We start from the raw sequence: 19,492 nt of genomic DNA on the forward strand, positions 1-19,492 counted from the left end.
TCCAGTATTATTTGCTTTGGTGCAACCTGTCTTCCTTGTAAAGAAGGTTTCAAAGATGTTGTGAAGACGGATGGATGTCTAAACAGAGAAAACAAAAACCAGTTGTGCCATAAGTTGTTTTTCTTATAGATTCAAACATCCACCTTTGCATTAGACCTGTACGACTTTGCTTGAATGAATCAAGCTGTTATGCTACAGTTTTCTTTCCACATATCCTGCTGAGTACTTTGCTCTTCATTTGTTATACTTTGTTTCTTTCACTCCTCATCCAGACCACTGTAGTTATACCTTGTTGGTCAAGGGAAGCTGGTAACACCTTTGGTATCCTAGATCTACGGTTCAGAACAATAGGGAACCAAGAATCTGTCAAAGTTGTGTTTGCCATTTAGCCAGCCCTTGCAAACATCATTAACAGAATTATTTAGATTAGACAAGAAGGGTAGAGGACGCTTTGGTTTTTCTCTTTCTAACTGAGCATTTTGCAAATGTTATTTACTTGCCTATTGGGTCAATGAGCACATTATCAGGAAAGCCCATCCTTTATGCCCCTTTTAATACCATTAAAGGGCTTTAAGCATGCAGGATTCTCTGCTCCTATCTACACTTGGAAAAGTGGAGGGCCAGTAATTCTCTATGGACACAGCTTGATCATGCGTAGCAAAGATGGAGGCTGCGATGTAGACAGGGATAATCTAGCCTTACTTGCACCAGGTCTGGATGACACCATACCAAAAATCTCTGAGCTCTGTTTACACCAGAGATTGACTCATTGCTACCACTAAAGAAGCTACACTCTTGAAGAATTAGAGGTCTCAGTTTTCTTAGTGCAGACAAAGTCAAAATATTATGGATGTTGGTGTCCAGGAATGAGGATCTGCAGCTGGGCCTGGGACCAGCTAGCTAACTGTGGCTGAAACCACTAATTGCCAGATTGCTTGGTTGGCTGAGTGGTATTACCAGGATGGCTCTTAAGCCCAGCAATAGGCCTTAGCTAGTGCCTGCTCAATATTTACGTTTGCAAATGTAATGTAATTGGGCCTGTGTCTGACTTGCTCCTAGCTTCCCACCTGGTCCTGCCTTGTTTCTTGTGTTGTTCTTCCCCTGCTCTGTTTCTGACTCCTGGTTCCTGACCACCATGGTTCCACCCACTAGGCCTGATAGCCCATGCCCCAGTCTGTGACTGCTGGAAAGTCTTCTTTAAATCAGAACTCATTCCCAAAGCATGGGTTTGACATGAATTGTCAGGGTTAGTAACTTAGACTCACAGTACATCAGTACACAAAAAAGCAAAACAAAACAAAAAGCCCTATGGCAGTGAGTCTCAGCCCTGGTCTACACTGACCTGGCGATTCAGCAGCAGTCGACGGGAGTTACGCAAGCTATGCAGAGTAGCTTGCATAACTCCTGTCGACTGCTGTGCTTCCCTTCTGCGCGCTGTCTTCACTGCACTGTGCAGACGGCAACCACGTTCCCGTTGACGCAGCGCTACGCCACTTGAGGGGATGGCTTACCCGAGTCGACTTCTGGATCGATTGAGTGGGTCTTCATTGACCGCTCAATCGATCCAGATAGCTCGATCTAACGGCGGCGACTTTGCCGCCATCAGTGTAGACATACCCACAGAGTGAGAAACGGTCCCTCTCCCCACAAGCTAACACTTATTGTTGGTGGAAAAACTTTGAAGGAATGGTCTCCTGTTGGAAAGTACAGTTCTGTTAACATAGAACTGCTTTGTGAAATCCTGCTGATTTCACTGAAATGCTGTTTAGAAGTGTGGGGAGGGGACTGAAGGAAGGGGGAATAAGTTCTGATAATGAAATGTTCCATTTTGACATTGTTAGAATGAAAAGTTTCAATTTTTCATTTTAAAACCACTTTTGTTTTGAATTTTTTAAATGTTGTATTCTAGTAAATATTATAAAATAAAGTCAAAATGAAATGCTTCAGGTTTGTCACAAACACTGATTTGAAACTATTTTTTCCCCAAATTTTCTTTTGCATAGAATTTTGAAATTTTTTCAGATTTTGTTCCCAATGGAAACAAAAACAAATCTTGAAATCTCAAATATTCAATGAAATGGAATTTGCATTCTCTGCACAGCTCTACTTACTGTCTAAATAGACAAGCCAGACAATGGTTGGAGGAAAGGAATAGAACATACAAGGAGAGTGAACCACATGATGTTTTTGCAACATCATGTTAGTTCCATGCATTTTTATTTGGATGTGGTTTTGGTTTTTTTTATGATGCAGGGGAGGATTTTGCTAGAGAGGGGACTAGAGAAACAGAAAGAGAGGAAGAAGAGACACTGAAGTGCGCTAGACCAGGAGGGAGGGAAAGCAGGGATGGTGAGTGGTCACGGATGAGGCTAAAGTGGAGTGACTGTGCAGGCTTAACCATCCAATCAGTACAGGGGAGAGAAATGGCCAAAGTAAAAGCTCAGGAAAACATCTGAGGACATCACCAATGTCCTTTGCTGGAACTGCTTTTGCAATTGCTATAAGCTGGAGTCTCTGTCTGACCTTCCCTTTGAGTTTCTCTCATTCTCAAACCCATCTGGTCAGTGCAGGCCCTCATACCTGCAGAAGGGGGGGGGGGCGCACTCTCCCTATGTATATCAGAATTGGCAATTCTTACCAAGATACTTTGTATTTCTCATACTCAGAGCACTGTACTGACTCCTCCTAATTAATTCTCTCTAAACTACTGCGAGGAGAGGGCATTATTATCCCCATTTTACAGAGGAGAGGTAAAGTGACTTGCCTAGAGTTACACAGCAAATCAGTGGCAAAGCCAGGATTAGAACCCAAGAGTTTTGGACTCTTGTATTAATCCTCAGTTCTCTCCTCTAGACTTGATACTTTTTAAAACACGACAGGCCATTGTCACACTGTCTGAAGTCCCTCATGGCTGTGAGTGCCAACCTTAGGGCAGACTGTCAAGAAGCTGGGCGGATACCCCAAACTGGTTGTATGTTCTATAATTAGACTTCACCAATCCAGTAACAAATGTGAATTCCTCAAGCACTACCAAGTCTTACCATGGAATCAGAGAGACTGGAATCCCCAAAGGGACTATCTTGCCACCCAGTCAAGCTGGACTTAGTGCTACTTGGTTGCTCTTCACCAATTCATCTTTGAGGTTGACTCTGCCCCTAAGAATAAAGATTCCTAGTCAAATTCATGCCACTGTATCACCAGTGATTGGATTTGACCCACTTCATTTCCCCACTGCTGACCACTGCAAAATAAATGATTCCACCAAGCCATTCTTGGCCTAATTCCTTGCCAATTTCCAAACTTTGAGTCCCCTATTCCTTCCATGCCTCCCAAACTAAGAAATGGAAATGTCATATTCATCTCCTCCCTCTCCTTCCTCCACCCCTTGTCACCCACATGCTCATCTTAAAGCAAACATTGTTTTAAAAAGGATTCAAATGACACTGCCACGGAGTTAGAATTTCTCTAGGTTGTTTCCAAGTCACAGCATTTGCTGCCACAGTTGGATCTAGAAACGGGATCAGATTGTCTTATAACATCTGCTGTAAATTTGAGTAAGCTACTCTTTTAGCAGCTTTTGCTCATGCTCCACTCAGTGATCAGCAGGTATGGAGGTGAACTCAGCCTGCAAAGGAACATTTGTTATGTAGGATTTTTATGTTCCGTCTGCTCTAAAAAGACCTACACTGTCTTCTAGGATACAACAGTGGGTATGACAGTGCTTGGAAGGTTTTAGACTTCTACAAAGCACCAAGGTCACTGAGGTAAATTTTTTTTTTTTAAAGTGCAAACATTTTTTTTTTATCATTATTCTTTTGGATCAGCTCTATAAAGTTATCTAGCTTCAACCTTGTCAGTGAAAACAGGATTCGAGAGCAGCTCCTTTCTCAAGGGCTTATTGGCTCAGATCTGTGATATAAAGGCAAATGAAAGGAGGCAAGAGTTGGGCCTGAGGGGCCTTTCCTAATCTCTCACCACCTTCATCTCTCTTTCACTAGGGGAAAAGGATTCGGTAGAGTAAGGTTGCCTTCCTTGTCCTGGATTCTGCATCAGAGTGTGTACGGGGGTGGGAAACAGAAGGAAAACTGGCTATGAGAAGAGTCACTCATTTATTCTGGGAAGACTGAATGACAGGCTGGACCAGGCCATCACTCTTCACATCTCTCCTTCAGTGGGGTGATACAGGATGGTGATGAATGGATAAAATCTCTGGCCACATGACAAAGTTTAAAATCTACAAACTTTATGATAAGGTCGTTCTCGTGACTAAAGGGGAACCCGCAGAGGATAAGTTAAGTAGGGCTGTCAGATATCATTGGCCATATGCTAATGACTCATCCCAGGGAGAAGCATTCTCAGACTATGCTTTAAAACAATGAAGCACGTCTTTTAAAGGAAATATCTAAAACAGATCTCTACATGCAGGAAATCCACTGATACTGAGCCAGAGAGTGGACTCATGACATCTGCATTTTAATGGGTGGCTAGTGCTTTGTTAGGATGCTATAGATGTGTAAATAGTATAAGTGTATGTGTGTATATACTTTATAATTGCTTGACATTTTTATACTAATTGCTGATCAATTGAATGTATACCTTGTTTGTCTTCAATTTTTATTTGACTCTATTTCTGAGAGGGAATCTTAATTCTCTCAGCATTTAGGGCGAAAGACTGGGCAAAATGCTTGGTTGGAGAAATCTGATACAGTTCTATTGAAATCAAACAGTTTTACCCCACCTGTGGAGCTGACCTCAAATATTTTTCAGTGAGAGATCAGAGTTTGCAAGGAAAAGCTGATTATGCAGTACTAAGTATAGATTAAACCCCACACGCTAACTACACAATCTTGCAAAACATGTGATACCCACTAATCTATGTGTATGACACCTCTACTTCTGTACTATTGCCTGATCAGCAGAGGAAGTGAGTGTGTTGCAGCTCTCACCTCGTCAGTCTTGCTCTTAAGTAGAGCTGTAGACTCATGCTTCCAGCTCTGAAGATGCCGTGGTGGGTTTGCTAAGTTTGTGGTCATCTCACATTCACATGACTCATTTTACTCACATGAGTACTCCCATTTATTCATGTGCATAAGTGTTTGCAAGACTGTGCCTGAAATCAGAGGTTCTCAAACCAGGGGTTGTGCCTGCTGGCGGGGATGCAGAATGTATTCTAGGGGGGAGGCGTGAGACGCTTTGGGGGCAGGGAACATAATGTGCACATTCAGAGTTGGACAGTCAGAGAGCAGCAGCTGCTAGCCAGTCACCCAGCTCTGAAGGCGGCACTGCTACCAGTAGCAGTGGAGAAGTAAGGGTGGCATGGCATGGTATTGCAACCCTTGCTTCTGCCCTGTTGTTGGCAGCAGCGCTGACTTCAGAGCTGGGTGCCTGGTCAGCAGCCCCACCCCTCTGCCTACAGAACTGGGGGGCCAGAGAGTGATGGCTGCTGGCTGAGCACCCAGAGTGGTGGGTGAAGAAGGGGTGTGTAAGCTACTACAGACACAAAGAAGGAGGGCATGGTCAAATACATTTGAGAACCATTTCCCTAAGTGATAAATGGGTTTATTAATCCTAATCCAAACATCATCTTTACATCCAAATACACGCATGACTCTTAACTTCCCAAACTGTATTTTTAATTGGTCACAGTGAGGAATGAGTGTTAAGATCTGAAACTGATTATAAATCTAAAAAAGCTTTTGTGCTAATTAAAGAATTTTGTTTTTATGAATGTTCCAGTAGACCCCCCCCCGCATTAGTTCCCACCCAAAACTAAATCACGTTATGATCAGCCTCACTATACCACCACTTTGTACTACCCAAAAGGCATTGCTCCGATCCAAAGATAGCATAGTGTATTATTTTTAACTCTGATCCAATTAATATTGTATGTACGTTATTGGAACCAGCACAGCAAGTCTTTTGTTCTTTGTATTTCATGTCACAGTGGATGTGTGCTTTGCGCTGTCATTGCGTGGAATACATTTCTTGCACATGTTCAGAATGATCATAATTTTAGAATGCTTCTCCGTTACAAGAGGGATTTCTGTGACATCACAGAAAGCGCAAGACTGATTGCCAAACAGTGTGGTGGTCTCATTTCTGTTCAATATCATTATATTGCTTGAAAAATTGTGTGATTGGTGATCTGCATTCCAGTTCCCAGTGGAGAGGTGTCCACTTAAAAACTACCCCACAACTGCCACCCTATCGGTGGTCTCAACATAGGAGATGAGGCTTGGATAGACTTAGAGATTAAACTCCCCTTCTGCACCTATAGGTGGTCCTTCCAGGTCTGTTTTGAGTCACAGTGCCAGGGCAGGGCGGGGGGCATGGATCAGCGTTCACGTCGCACTCCCTATCAGTACACATCCGAGCCAGGAAAGCTAATGATCCAACCAGCGGGCAAATTGGATGATGAATCCTGGTCACGTGCCACCTGAGGCACATTGCACGTATGCTAAGAAGGAGACAGTGGCAGAGCTATATGGGGAAGCCATCACTTCCACTGGCTGTGCTGCACCTGCTCAGCCATAAATATAGGACTGACTGCTCCCACAAGCACTCAGGCCTTGACTCAGCTCATGAGTATAAGTCCCATTGATATCAATAGACTCAAGCAGGTGCTGAAAGCTAGCTGAGTAGGGGTGGTTTTCCACACATGCTTAAAATTCAGCATGTGCTTAAGTACTTTCTTGAAACAGGACCTCTATTTATACATAAAACGTGACAAATTTTTATTCTTAAACCCAAAATGTAGACGTAGATAACATTTTAGTTTTCTGTAATTTATTGTAAGAGCACAGCATTGCTGCAGCATCTTGTTAATAGCAAGATACTGTTTAAGCACCAGATTCTGGCACCGTTACTTACTTGGAGTAATACCTTACTCAGCAAGATGTCCCACTCACTCGAGTAGGACTAATCACCAAGAGTCAGAGTGGCAGCATCAGGCCCATTTTATAACTGGGTTGATGGAGGCACAGAGAGGTTAAGAAACTTGCCAAGGGTTAGAGTAAGTGTCTCAGACTAGATTTCAGACTAGGAATCTCTTACAGATTCCATCCCTTTTCAGTGACTATCTCCTGCAACTTAAGGCCCAGATCCTGCAAACTGGCATTGCTCGTGTGAGGATGTCAGAGGGATCATCTGTAGTAGTGAGAAAATCTTTGTGAGATTTAATTTTAAACACACAGAGGTGAGCCTCCCCTTGAATTTCTTCAGTGCCTTTCCAGCCCCTGCTGTTTCACTGAGGTCACTGGGATCCTGATATTTTTAGTATTGGGGATCAAGTTGCACAGTTTTGGAAGTCTTGTTCCATAATCAATCACAACACTTGGCTCAAATTGTAGTAGTGCCAATGTTGTGCAGTTTCACCAGAGGTCACTGACACCAAACAGATTTGTCTCGGGGAATAAAGAGGCTTCAATGACCAAATATCTCTTATGAAACAAATTTCGCTATGAGAATCGTGCAAGAAAATGCTTGTGGAGACACACTGATTATGGCACAGATTTATTTAGCATAAAGGAATACAGCAATGAAGAGGTTTAGCATTACTTTAGAATACAAGGTTTCTTAGAATATGATATTTAAGGTAAGCAAATTACACATTCAGATTACACAGAAGTTACATGACTTTAAGTGGCTGCAAAGGGAACCTCTCTGTGCAATTATAGTAACTCAACCCAAACTTCAGCATTTTTCAACAAGGATTGCTAAGACCCTCCTTTCATTAGACCGGAAGTTTTTCTCCCCAGATGAAGGATGTCAGGGTGTCTTTCTGCACCCTTAGATATATTAGACCAGTCCTCAGTTGTTTACCTGTAAACAGGGTTCCCTCTCCCACTACTATTCACCTCTTCCTCTTAATTTTTTCTTTTTAATTCCCAGGCAATCTCTTCATTAGCATTTGCCTCAGTATGCAAACAGACTCCCATTGTCAGACACACAACTATCAACCAGGGATATCAGTGTCTCTCACCCGTCTGGTGGAACCTGCCTGAAGGCATGCTACCTTGGAGGGTATGTCTACACTGCAAAGACCCTCCCATCTCATGGGATCTCAGAGCTTGGGGGCCAGGCTAACCCCAAACATCTATTCCCCAATTAAACAGCCCTTTAGCTCAAGCCCTGTGAGCCTGAGTCAGCTGGCATGGGCCAGCCGTGAGTGTAGACATATCCTGGGTGGATCTGTCTTTGACTTCAAGGCCTTAAGAACATAATTTCCAATATATATCATAGTCTTTTATAGACGAATTGATAGGATTTAATGGAGGTAGGGCTTATGCCTTATTCTGTGGTGATGGCTGATGAGGTTTCAGTCTCCTGATTGGCTACAGTATTGAGAGCAACAAGGTGAGTATCACCAGTAGGAATATCATTAGAGTGAGAGACCCTAGGAACACACAGGGAACAGTCACAAGTAATCACACACCCATTTATTAATAATTTCACTAAGCAGATAAACAATACCACAATCATTGACCCATAACAGAAGAAAGTGGGATAATACAGAATGTGTAGCATGAATACTTGCATTTCTCACATCTCCATGTGGGGAACACTGGAATATGGATGATCATCAGGTGGTGATCAGTTCAGCATCTCCTGAAGCATTCCCCCCCAGCACAGACACATGGTGCTTTTTATAATGCCCACTGAGGTTTATATATATGAACAAAAGGCTCACCTCTTTCCCTTGTTTGTACGTCCATACCCCACAAACTTTGGGATGCCCAGTTTTTCATAGGCTCAATCTTTTATTTCCTCGTCTGCTCATGAACATTGACATCAATTAATCACCATAAAAACTTGAGGTTATGCTATTGCTAACACCCTATTTCTACAAAAAATCCCTCAAATGTTATAATCCCTTTTAATTGGGATCTTACAGTTTTAACTGACACGGCGTGATACATTTTTCCCAAACATAGGCCCTTAACGAAATTATTTACTGTAACAGCACAAGGTTATCCATTGGTCAACTCCTCATGTCAACCTATTTCTAGGCCTTGAGTTCCAGCCTTAATCTATACTAAATCATTTGTTGCTATAATAAGCCAATACGCACCTGTCAATCTTATACCACACTAACATTACTCCTAACCACACAAGCTAAGCTTTAACTAAAGGACAAATCCCATCACTTGCCGATCAGCTACCATATACATAATCATTATGCTGATCCATATGACACAGACTTTCAGAAAAGACTTTTCATGCTTTTTGGTAAACTATTATCTAAATACCAGATCCGGGGGATCCCTGTAACCCTCATGCATCCCTGATCCCTCTGCCAGCTGGCATCCAGAGGTCCTTGGGTCACACATACATAGAGTCTCTACTCATCCCAATTGCCTCAGTGGGGTACTCATCACACCACATAACAATCCTGTAAGATACTGATAGAAATGGGTTACTTTATCCCTGGCTGAAATGTCACTACCTCTCAGGAACTGGCTGCAGAATCCATCCAAAGGTGCTTTAACAACAGATGCTAAATTCAATAGCAGCTTTGGATAAGTGAAGTCCTGTGAAATTAAATCATGCAATGCAAACCACATTCAGTTCCTAGTGAAGTCGTTGGAAGTTTTGCCACAGATTTCAGTGGCATCAGGATTTGACCTTCTATGGATAAAGGACCTGAGGAGGACTGGTTGAAATTATTCTGTCTAAACCTTTTTTTTAATGGAATATTAGGTTTTCAGCAAAACAATTTTCTTTCCAGAAAGTGTCTCCTTTCCTCAGAAACTAGGTTCTTCAGGAGAAAACTGAAAACCAAAAATTCAGCTGAAAACAAAAAAGAGTTTGGTTTTGTTGTTGTTGTTGTTTTGTTTTCAACTAAAAGTCAAAAAATGCCCACAGGAAAAAAACAAAACCATTTTCCAACCAGCACCATCCAGCTAGGGCACTTTTTCTTCCTTAGAGCAGCAGAACAAAGAGGGTAGGAGTTGTTTTTAGGAAAATACTAACTTGTCACATGAAAGTTACTGAACAAACAAAAAGATGACAAATCCACAAACAGCAGTGCTGGCAGTCTGTCTTAAAATCACCAAGTATTACAAGCAGACATTACTGCCTTGATGTATGGCAGACAGAGGCACTCTACCAATTAACCCTTTCATGTCACTTTGTTCACATCAAATGCCCCTTGATGCCAGTGCTTTGAGAATGTTGTTGTTGCAGATGCACATTGTTGAAAACAACCGTTTCTCCCTCTCATGTTTCATTGGCAATGAGCCTTTAAGGATACCCATCACTAGTCATTTGCAAATTAAATCTGAAGCTAGTTATTCCTTAAATACACCTGAATACATTCATTCTTGACATGCTAAGGGATATTAACATGAGCTGCAGAGTGCATTTCTGCACCTTCATGTACATATTAGGGTTACTGGAGAAGTTAATTAAAAAAACAGTGTAAATATTTTATAAAGTACTTTATAGAAACCCACAGCAGGGGAAATGACTTGTGCATAGTCATGCAACAGGCTGGAGCAGAGCCAGGATTAAAACCCAGATCTCCTGACACCCAGTCCAGGGAGTTATCGACTGGACCCTGCTGCCTCTAGTTTTGGGCAGGTATTTATTTTTCACCTGTTTTTCAATTTTATCCACTAAATATAAGATATCAATATTAGTTTAAAAGTAGAAAACTACTCCCCACTCTGGTAAAAGAGCCTAGTCTGTTATTCTATGTGCATCATGTGTACTATACCACTTACTCACATAAGAGAGAGGAGATTAAAGAGAATTCTTTTTTGTGTGTCTGGCTAGTGAGTCTTGCCCAGGGTTTAACTGATTACCGTATTTGGGGTCAGGAAGGAATTTTCCCCAGGGCAGATTGACAAAGACGCTGGGGTTTTTTCACCTTCCTCTGTAGCATGGGCCACAGCTCACTTGCTGGTGGATTCTCTGTACCTTAAAGTCTTTAAACCATGATTTGAGGACTTTAATAACTCAGTCATAGGTTAGGAGTCTATTACAGGAGTGGATGGGGTGAGGTTATGTGGCCTGCGTAGTGCAGGATATCAGACTAGATGATCATATTGGTTCCTTCTGATCTTGGAGTCTATGAAAGATTCTGTAGTTTGTATTCACTGAGACTCTTTGTTTGGCCCTAACAAAACAAGAAAAGGAGAGGGGGGAAAGAAGAAAAAACATGTTCTGGAATTATATGTGCAATATTCTATAGAATCACTGCAGTTTATTTTCATACTCTCAAAATTGCCACTCATTTATTTTTAATTGTTGGCATTATATTTTATGTACAATATATTTCTTAGCACTTTACAGTTATTGCAATTGGTTTGTTTTCTTGTTTTATAGGAGTTTGCAATTTTTGTCTTTGATTTGTTTTGCTTGATTGTTTGCACAGTTAGGGTTACTGTCACTAGAGGTATGCTGAAATAGTGACTTTTTGGGGGTGGTTGAAAGGTTTTTATTTAAATTGCCCAAACGGCAGTGGTGACAGATCAGTGGTGGAATGCTAGATAATGCCATCCGTGGCAAGCTGTGCTTAAAAAATCCATGGAATAACATGGCCCCAAAAGAGATGGACTTTGAGGAGGGATTTGAAGGAGGAAAGTGAAGTCACATTAGAAGGGATAGCAGCTCCAGGTGCAGGAACAGTTCCAGAAAGAGTCACAAGTGGGAGAAGAAGGCAAAGGGGCATGAAGGTAATTACAGTGTGGAGCTCATTATAAAGCACAGGAGGTGATATGAGATGCAGGCAGAGGCAGATTCATGGAGAGCCTTGAACTAATGTTGTATTTTTAGTTTGTCTTACACTGAAGTGCATCTGTCCATTACTGAGTGATGAAAACTCAAAAGATGCACCATCCACACTAGACCAGTTTTACAGGATCAGCGTGCGAAATTCACTGAATAGTTCAACTTGCATGAAATGTGACCAGGCCATGACTTGTATAAACAGCAACACAATGGAAAGTACACATGGAATACGATCAAGCATAGCTGTTACAGAGTCCTTGAAAGGCTGTATAAATACTCATTTAAAGACTTTCACCTGTTGCTACAAATCATTCATACCAGTGGCATGTCTGCTGACACTCTGATCCCTGATGCAGAGTGAAGAACATCAAAGAAAGATGTGAGCAGATCAAGTCTCAGGTAGGCATTGCATCCCTGTTATGGATGAAAGAAATGTCAGTAAGTTACAAAACAGGTGGAATTAGACTATCATCTCCACTGCACTAGTGACATGACAAGCCGATTGCACTATCTGCTCTTGTGCAGTCACAAAAGAGGTACTATGTCTATTGAAATGTCTTTAAGTTGCTGTTCTGCTGCTCTAATACCATGTGAAATGATGTATAGACCCTCTCCTGCTATCTTCACTCAAACGAAACTCCCACGGACTTCAACGGGAATTTTACCTTATTGCAAGATCTGGCCATACCGATGATAATAGATTAAAGTGTGTACAGTAACATTTCCATGAAACGAGTCAGCTTTGGTAAAAATTTGGATGTGCTATCTCTTTCATGTAGTACTCATCATCCACATTATTTATAGCTACTCACCTTCTTCCCTTCAAATGTCTGTTTTTCTGAAATGTAAACATGCTATCCTCCCCTTGTAGATATTCTATATTTAGTTTTAAATATAATATAAACAAATTAATTTTAAACAGGAGTGATTTCACCCCATGAATGAACTGCATTCTTAAAATGAAGGCAGCATATTTATGATCAAAACCAACAAGTCTGCAATCATATGCTTTGGATATCTAATATCAGGTCAATTTCAGTAATGTTCATCTGACTGAATGCTGTGTAATCTACAGTTATTGAACCAGAAAAAAATCTATTGGACAGTGTGCTGCAAAAACACGCTATCATTTCAAGCCACCAAATTATAACATAGATGTTGACAGTATGAAAATATATGGAAATCTGAAGTCAGACAGTTTGCAAATCAAATATACAAAAAATACAATGTGTAGGTTTTTTCATTAGAAGTGAACATCTGATTTTTTAAAAAAGAAATATAATTCTACATTTCTTAAACTTAAATTCTTGACAAAATAGATTCATTGCAATGCTGAAATAAAGGGCTAGATTTTAATCTCACCCCCATTAATTTTACATTTGTGAAACTCCATTGACTTCAATGTAGCTATTCCTGATTTACCACTATGTAAGTGACATTAAAACCAGGCCCAAAGAATTCCATAACTTTACAACATTCACTGTGATTCAAAGATTAGAACAGTGTTTAAATTCAAGCCATAGTAAAATGTTCCTCCACATAAACAAATATTTCAGAGAACGTGACCTGAGGTTCAGGTTTATAATGTATCCCCAGATCAGGTGAGCTGTATTTTATTAGCGTTTTGCATGATTTTACTCATCTTATCTATCTATCTAAGGGCCACCAATCACCATAGTATCTGAACGTCTTCCATGTAAAATGAATAGCAATAATGAAGTCCCTGCTGAATTTTATGGAGTCTCTGGTACTTCTCCCTTTTTAGGGGAAAATCTCTGTTTGGAATAGGGTTTGTGTTTTGGTTTTGGTTTTTTTTTAAAGATTTTATTAATGTTTTTTGTGGTTGTTTTAGGACTTACTTAATTTTTAAAAAAACCTGTTGGTGTTTTTTGGGGGTGTCAGTTTTGTGTGATTCTTATGGTGTAAAGGTCTTTCAAAGAGGAAGGTCTTGCAACATTTCTTAACAGTCATAATCTGGATTTACCTACACTCCTCTAGAAGTTTGTGCCATAGCAGGACCCCTCAACTGAGAATGCTTTGTCCTCACCTCTTATGTGCGCTATCCTGGTCTTTGTGATCTGCATTAACCCAGAGGAGCACAGCTGTCACAGTCATTCATAGATCAGAATTCAGTCTTTGATGTAGCTCAGGCTTGATCCATTAATTTCCTTGGAAATAAGGACCAAGACCTTGACCTGGCACCAGAAGTTGACTGAGAACTAATGGGTCTGATGTGCTCACAGCGGCCTGAGCCATTGAGAAGACAAGCAGCTGCATTCTCTACCAGCTGGAGCCTGAGAGTTGTCTTCACATTTAGCTTCAGATACAGTGAATTATAATCTATCCTGGAGGTGACAAATACATAGATCATTGTAGCCAGGTTTTCATCTGGGAGGAAGGGATGAAGTTTCCAAGCTAGCTAGGGGTGAAAGGCAGAATTTTTCAGATACTGATTCTACCTGGTTATCCAAGCTTCAGAAAGAGTCTAACAGGACCACAATGTTTTGATGAATGGGGCCTGTGAGCCATCAGGGAAGGTGGAGACAATGTCCCTGCTAGCGGTCATCTTTTAGGCATTCGGACATTTTAGTAGTTGTGTCAGGATACATCACTCTCTGTCCTAAGTGGGCATTCCATAAAGAGTGCTGCGTGCTTATGGCTACATAGCTTTGGCCAATAAGACTCTTCACAGGCACAGATGTCTTGCTAGGGGATCATTATGCAGCACTGGGGCTTTATAGGGACCTTCCTAAAAGCCCTTTTTTAATGGCTATGATTTGTGAATATTAGGATCAAGTTGTTGCTGTGCTGTCAATGGAGTGTGATGTTAATACAGATAAGGAAGCTCTGCAATTTTTTCTATATTCTCTGGTAATTCTCTGGAAATTTCATTTCTCCTTTCGCCTGTTTCCCCTGCTACTGCACTCAGAGGTGAAAGAGCTTGAGTCAGTATGTGAGGATTGGCTCAATTCAGGGGCACACTCATAAAGAAGAGGGGGCAACGTGTGGGCATCTCTGAATTAGAGCTTGCCAGGAGCTGCATAATTTGATCCTGAAGTAAAATCTCCCGAAAGTTGAGAGGTGTTTGGATATAGAGTTTGGAATGATTGATTATACATGAGTCAGCTGTGACACTGGGGTCCAGATTACAAAGCTCTCCTGCCTCTGATGCTGGTGTATTCAGATCTGAGGGCACTGAGTTGGGCTCATTTCCCCTGTGAACAGAGTTGTTTTAAGGTCTGCAGGTACTGGAAGATGGAAATTTGGTCTACCACCAAAACTGTGTCTGAAATACCATCGTGTACTTTTTGTCATCTCTTTTCACATCACTGCTGCTCATCATTGACGTTGGCTTGAAAGAGGAGCCATTCTCCCTTGTAATCATCCCAATGCCACTGCTTACAAACATCTCCACAGCAACCTTTCCCCCAGCCGTGCTGAGCACATGTTTGTGACTGCTACTCCGTAGTACAGGCAAGTTTTATGGCTAATGGGTTGGTGCCTAGAGTCCAAACTGCTGGCTGGGATTGGGAGGTTGATTATTTTATAGTAGGTTGAAATCCTGCCTCAGTGGGAGTTTTGCCATTGACTTCTATGGGGTTAGGATTTCACCATTAGACCGTTAGAGATTGTGTCTAACAAAATGTCGCAGCTTGATGTACTGCCAATTGTGAAATTTTGATTTAAAGTTGCTTCAATTTTACTATAGCACCCTTCTGTTAGCATATGGGCAATCCCCTAGCAGCAGTGTTCTGATCCCCGCCACCACCGGGGCTTGCTATCACTCTTCTTTTACCTAACGAGCAATAAATTATTTTTTTATTGACTAGTTCATGCTCGAGCTATTCCACAGAATGTTACTGGACACTTTCCTGTGTTGTGGGAACTTCATATTTTATTTTGGAAACTTGGCTAGTGGCAACTTAACCACAGAGTCTAGGAATAGAAATAGCAATGTATGTGCACTTTAGAGAATGGTTTGACAAAATTACAATAAATTACAGAAATTCTACAATTTTCACATGAGCAAACCAGGATCTTTTTGTTTATTTGTTTGTTTGTTCCTGCCTATTCACAGAGATGCCATGGTAACTATTTTTAATAGTCAAATAGTTGTTTTGGTTTCCATTTTTTTTAATAATTGAAAAACTACATGTCTTTTTTCTATTAGTAGGAAAAGGCTGCTAAAGATTGTTATACATTTTTTTCTTGGATGCTAATCTAACAAAGGACCAAATCCTGAGCTTTGGCTCCACAAATAGTTCTGACTACTATGTAAGTAGTCTCGTTGGCTCTCATGGGATTACATGTCTGAGTAAAATTACTTGTGTAGGATTTCAGGGATTGGGTTTTCTGTTTAAATTCATTCTTCACTCAGGAAAAACATTCACTGAAGTCAATAGGAAAGTTTCCCTGAGTAAGGACCGAATACAAGCTGAGTAAAGACTTGAAGATCTGGCCCATGCTAAATAGCTCTATTCCTTGAACACAAACAGCTGAAGGTTCTGGACTAGCCAAGACAAATGTGTTTCTTGTTGGAATATTTTTTTTCTTGCTGGCAAAATGTGTCTTCTAATAATTCATATGATAAATACCAATATGGTGGCACTGGAACGAAATATATATCAAATTGATAGGTGGCTTCAAAGTATAGTTGGTATAGCCTGAGTTTCTCTTTGAAATGTGTTTAATTCATATCTAGCCCTGACTGTTGCTCAGCTTGTCCCAGTTCTTTTCACTTGTAGTATCCAGAGTCAATCAAGGCACTATGTTCTCCCCACAATGTTTTTCCTTTCAAAGAACAGGACTGGAATGTAACTAATAACAGAAGGAAAGTTTGCGTTTCAAATGCCAAGAAAAGAAAAATATAAAATACACACGAATTCAGGAAAGCAGCTTTCTCTGATTTTAAATATATTGGGCCAAATTCTGTCCTGAGCCTGAAGTCAAATGCTTCCATAAAAAACCCCATCATGTCTGTTCGGATGTCCTGCTAATACGCTACCCAGATCCCTACTGTTATTTTGTTGGCCTCTGAGTCCGACTGACCACAGATTTTAACGCTAGCCTACTGATCCTGGTCCTCATACTCGTCAACAGTATAGCTAGATTCTAGCATCTTATGATTCTCATTCATATGTATTAAACATACTGTACAATGCTGCACAAGGCACAAATACATACAGTCCCTATCCTGCGTTTTTTCATAAAGAGTGGAATTCACTCCTGTGCAGCACAAGGCCTATGCGCCACGTAAGCTGTATTTCCAGGATTTAAGTGACTCTGAAGGCCTTCTTTATACACAAAAGTTTCACCAGTTTAACTAAATATTTAAAAAAAAAAAAAAATCTTTCTAATCAATTTACTGCCTTAATTTAAATCAATATAAACCCATGTAAACTAATTGAAGAAGCCAGGGATTTGTAGCACTTAAACTAAATTGACTGAAAAAAAATTACTTACACTGGTACAATTTTTGTGCATAAACGAGGGTCAAGTGGCATTTAGGCTTTCTGTGGTTTCACAGGGATGAATTTCACCTGGAAAAGTGATGGGATTATCTACAAAACAAAAGACCTGACAATCAAGAAAGCCACTTTTTAACTGGGGAACTGGATGACTCAGTGGGAAGAGAGCCTTTGTCCTCTTGATCACTGGTTTGAATCCAACATGTTTAATACTACAAGTATTTTAGCATTCAAAAGTAAATCTTGTGTGACAAGCAGCATATAAAGGGCATGATCCTGTACCCACTAAAGTTGATGGAAGCACAATCAGACCCTAAATGAAGTAGGTTTTTCCAGTGAAGACAGCACACTGTGTTTATTTCTGTTTTCCTGGTCTTGATGACAGCAAATGAGATTGGGATTTTAATTTTTTTATCATCGGAAATACCATGTTATCTTCATAACAGCAGATGTCACTTTTTCTGGCAAGAAAGGCGCTCTTTAATTCACTTTGCTATACATACTTATGGTTCGATTGGCAGTATGTCAGGAAAATGAAGTGAAAAAGCTCATGCAATTGCCAAAGCTAAAGAAGACTTGGATTTAAAACATCCGCACCAGAAATCCTGTACTTTTAAAACCATTATTTTGAAGGTTTTCTTTTTCTTTGGTTTTGGTTACAATAAATAGAAGGTCGACAAATGCTTTAACAACATAAGGTCAGATTTCTATAAGCGGTCAGCATATTCCATGCTGAACTCATTTGAAAACCTGGCCATAAGTGCCACAATGGGAGCTGCTGGGTGCTGAGTCAACTTCAAAAATCTGACCCTTACATAAGCACTTAAAAAGGAGCTGGTTTATATTGAAAATCTGGCCCCAGTACTGTGAGTACTGAGCAGTTCTGAAGATCTGGCCCATACCCTGATGTTTCAATGTTTGAGGGTCCTCTGGGAGGTATGGGGGAAGAATATGTGAGACAGGAGCCCATCGTTCTGAATTCAAGACGTTCAAGCAAGCTGGAATGAAGGGCGTAAAAGATCATGTTTGTATTGGGTCTACAGGAGCAACTAGCAGCCCAGCCGCAGGCAACTTAAAAGACAACAGAGCACATTGATAACTGTCACAGATTACGTCTAGGATAGTTTCAAAATAGGTTTCCTACTTTTTGCAAAGACCCAGTAGAACTTTCAAGAAGGAATGGGTATGAATCAGGATAAACAAATTCCACGAGGTGGGTGGGGGGAGGTTCAGTTAGCTCCAAATATGCACCCTGAAGAAAAGGATACAAATTTGCACCCTGAAGAAACAGGTTAGTAAATGCAAAACAATATGCGTGTGGGGCCGTGGTAGTAGTTAGAACAAAGTGCTCAGACTCTGAAAGAACTGACTGAGCTATATTTCAGAAGGATCATTAACTGACTGGTTCACTGTGAATCTAGGCAGACTTGTAGCTGGAACTGAGGGGAAATTATGTCGTTAGAATGTTAAAACAAAGAAATTGGTTTGAGAGAGACAACAAGAGGGAAAGGAAGTTCCTTTTTTATTATCCTTCAATGGAGGGCTTTCCCCCTTTTTGGATACCCCTCTCCCAAAGGCCTCATATTGTGGCCACCTGGCTTGCTGAGAGGGCTGAATGGATGCATGTAGCTTAGAAAAGGATTGCTGCAGAGTGTTCCATCCTCCTGGGTAAGCTAACATCTCCTCCATACAAGCTTAAACCCAGAAGTCAGGATTCTCCTCTCACACCAGTTTTAAACCATTATAATTCCATTGACTTCAACAGCATTACTCCTGAGTGACACTGGTGTGAGTGGGAAGAGACTCCAAACCAGAGCCTCACAGGTGTCCCACGGATTTTCTCTTATTAAATGTTTGCCATTGGCATCCTAAACAAATTGCTTGAGCCCTTAGGACTTTGTCAGTCCAGCTGCAGAGCTGGATAAAACTTCAAAAATGCTTGGGCTCTGATCTTACAATCCTTCAGTGGACAAAACTTCCATTGACTTGACTGCGAGTTTGCCTGAGCAAAGACTGCAGGGTATGGGCCTAAAAATAAAGAATTTGAGATCATGTATTAAATAATATTTATTTATTAAAGAATAAAGATTTGAGCCAATCTATCCCAAGTGAGTGAATCCCAATGAACAAGTAAAATGAAATTAAATCGTGTGTATTTTCCTGTTTGTCTGTATCTCTGTGAATAGAGTCTCATATGATTTAATGGATTCTTCAGAAAGCTGTCTCCCTTCAGAAGAAATGATGAATGCTTACGGGCAGGCTTTTTTAATTTATATAGAGATCTGTCTAAA

The sequence above is a fragment of the Emydura macquarii genome, unplaced genomic scaffold (genome assembly GCF_026122565.2).
Source record: "Emydura macquarii macquarii isolate MOO-44397 ecotype Brisbane River unplaced genomic scaffold, CSIRO-AGI_Emac_v2 contig_2676, whole genome shotgun sequence".
In the NCBI taxonomy this organism is placed as follows: domain Eukaryota; kingdom Metazoa; phylum Chordata; order Testudines; family Chelidae; genus Emydura; species Emydura macquarii.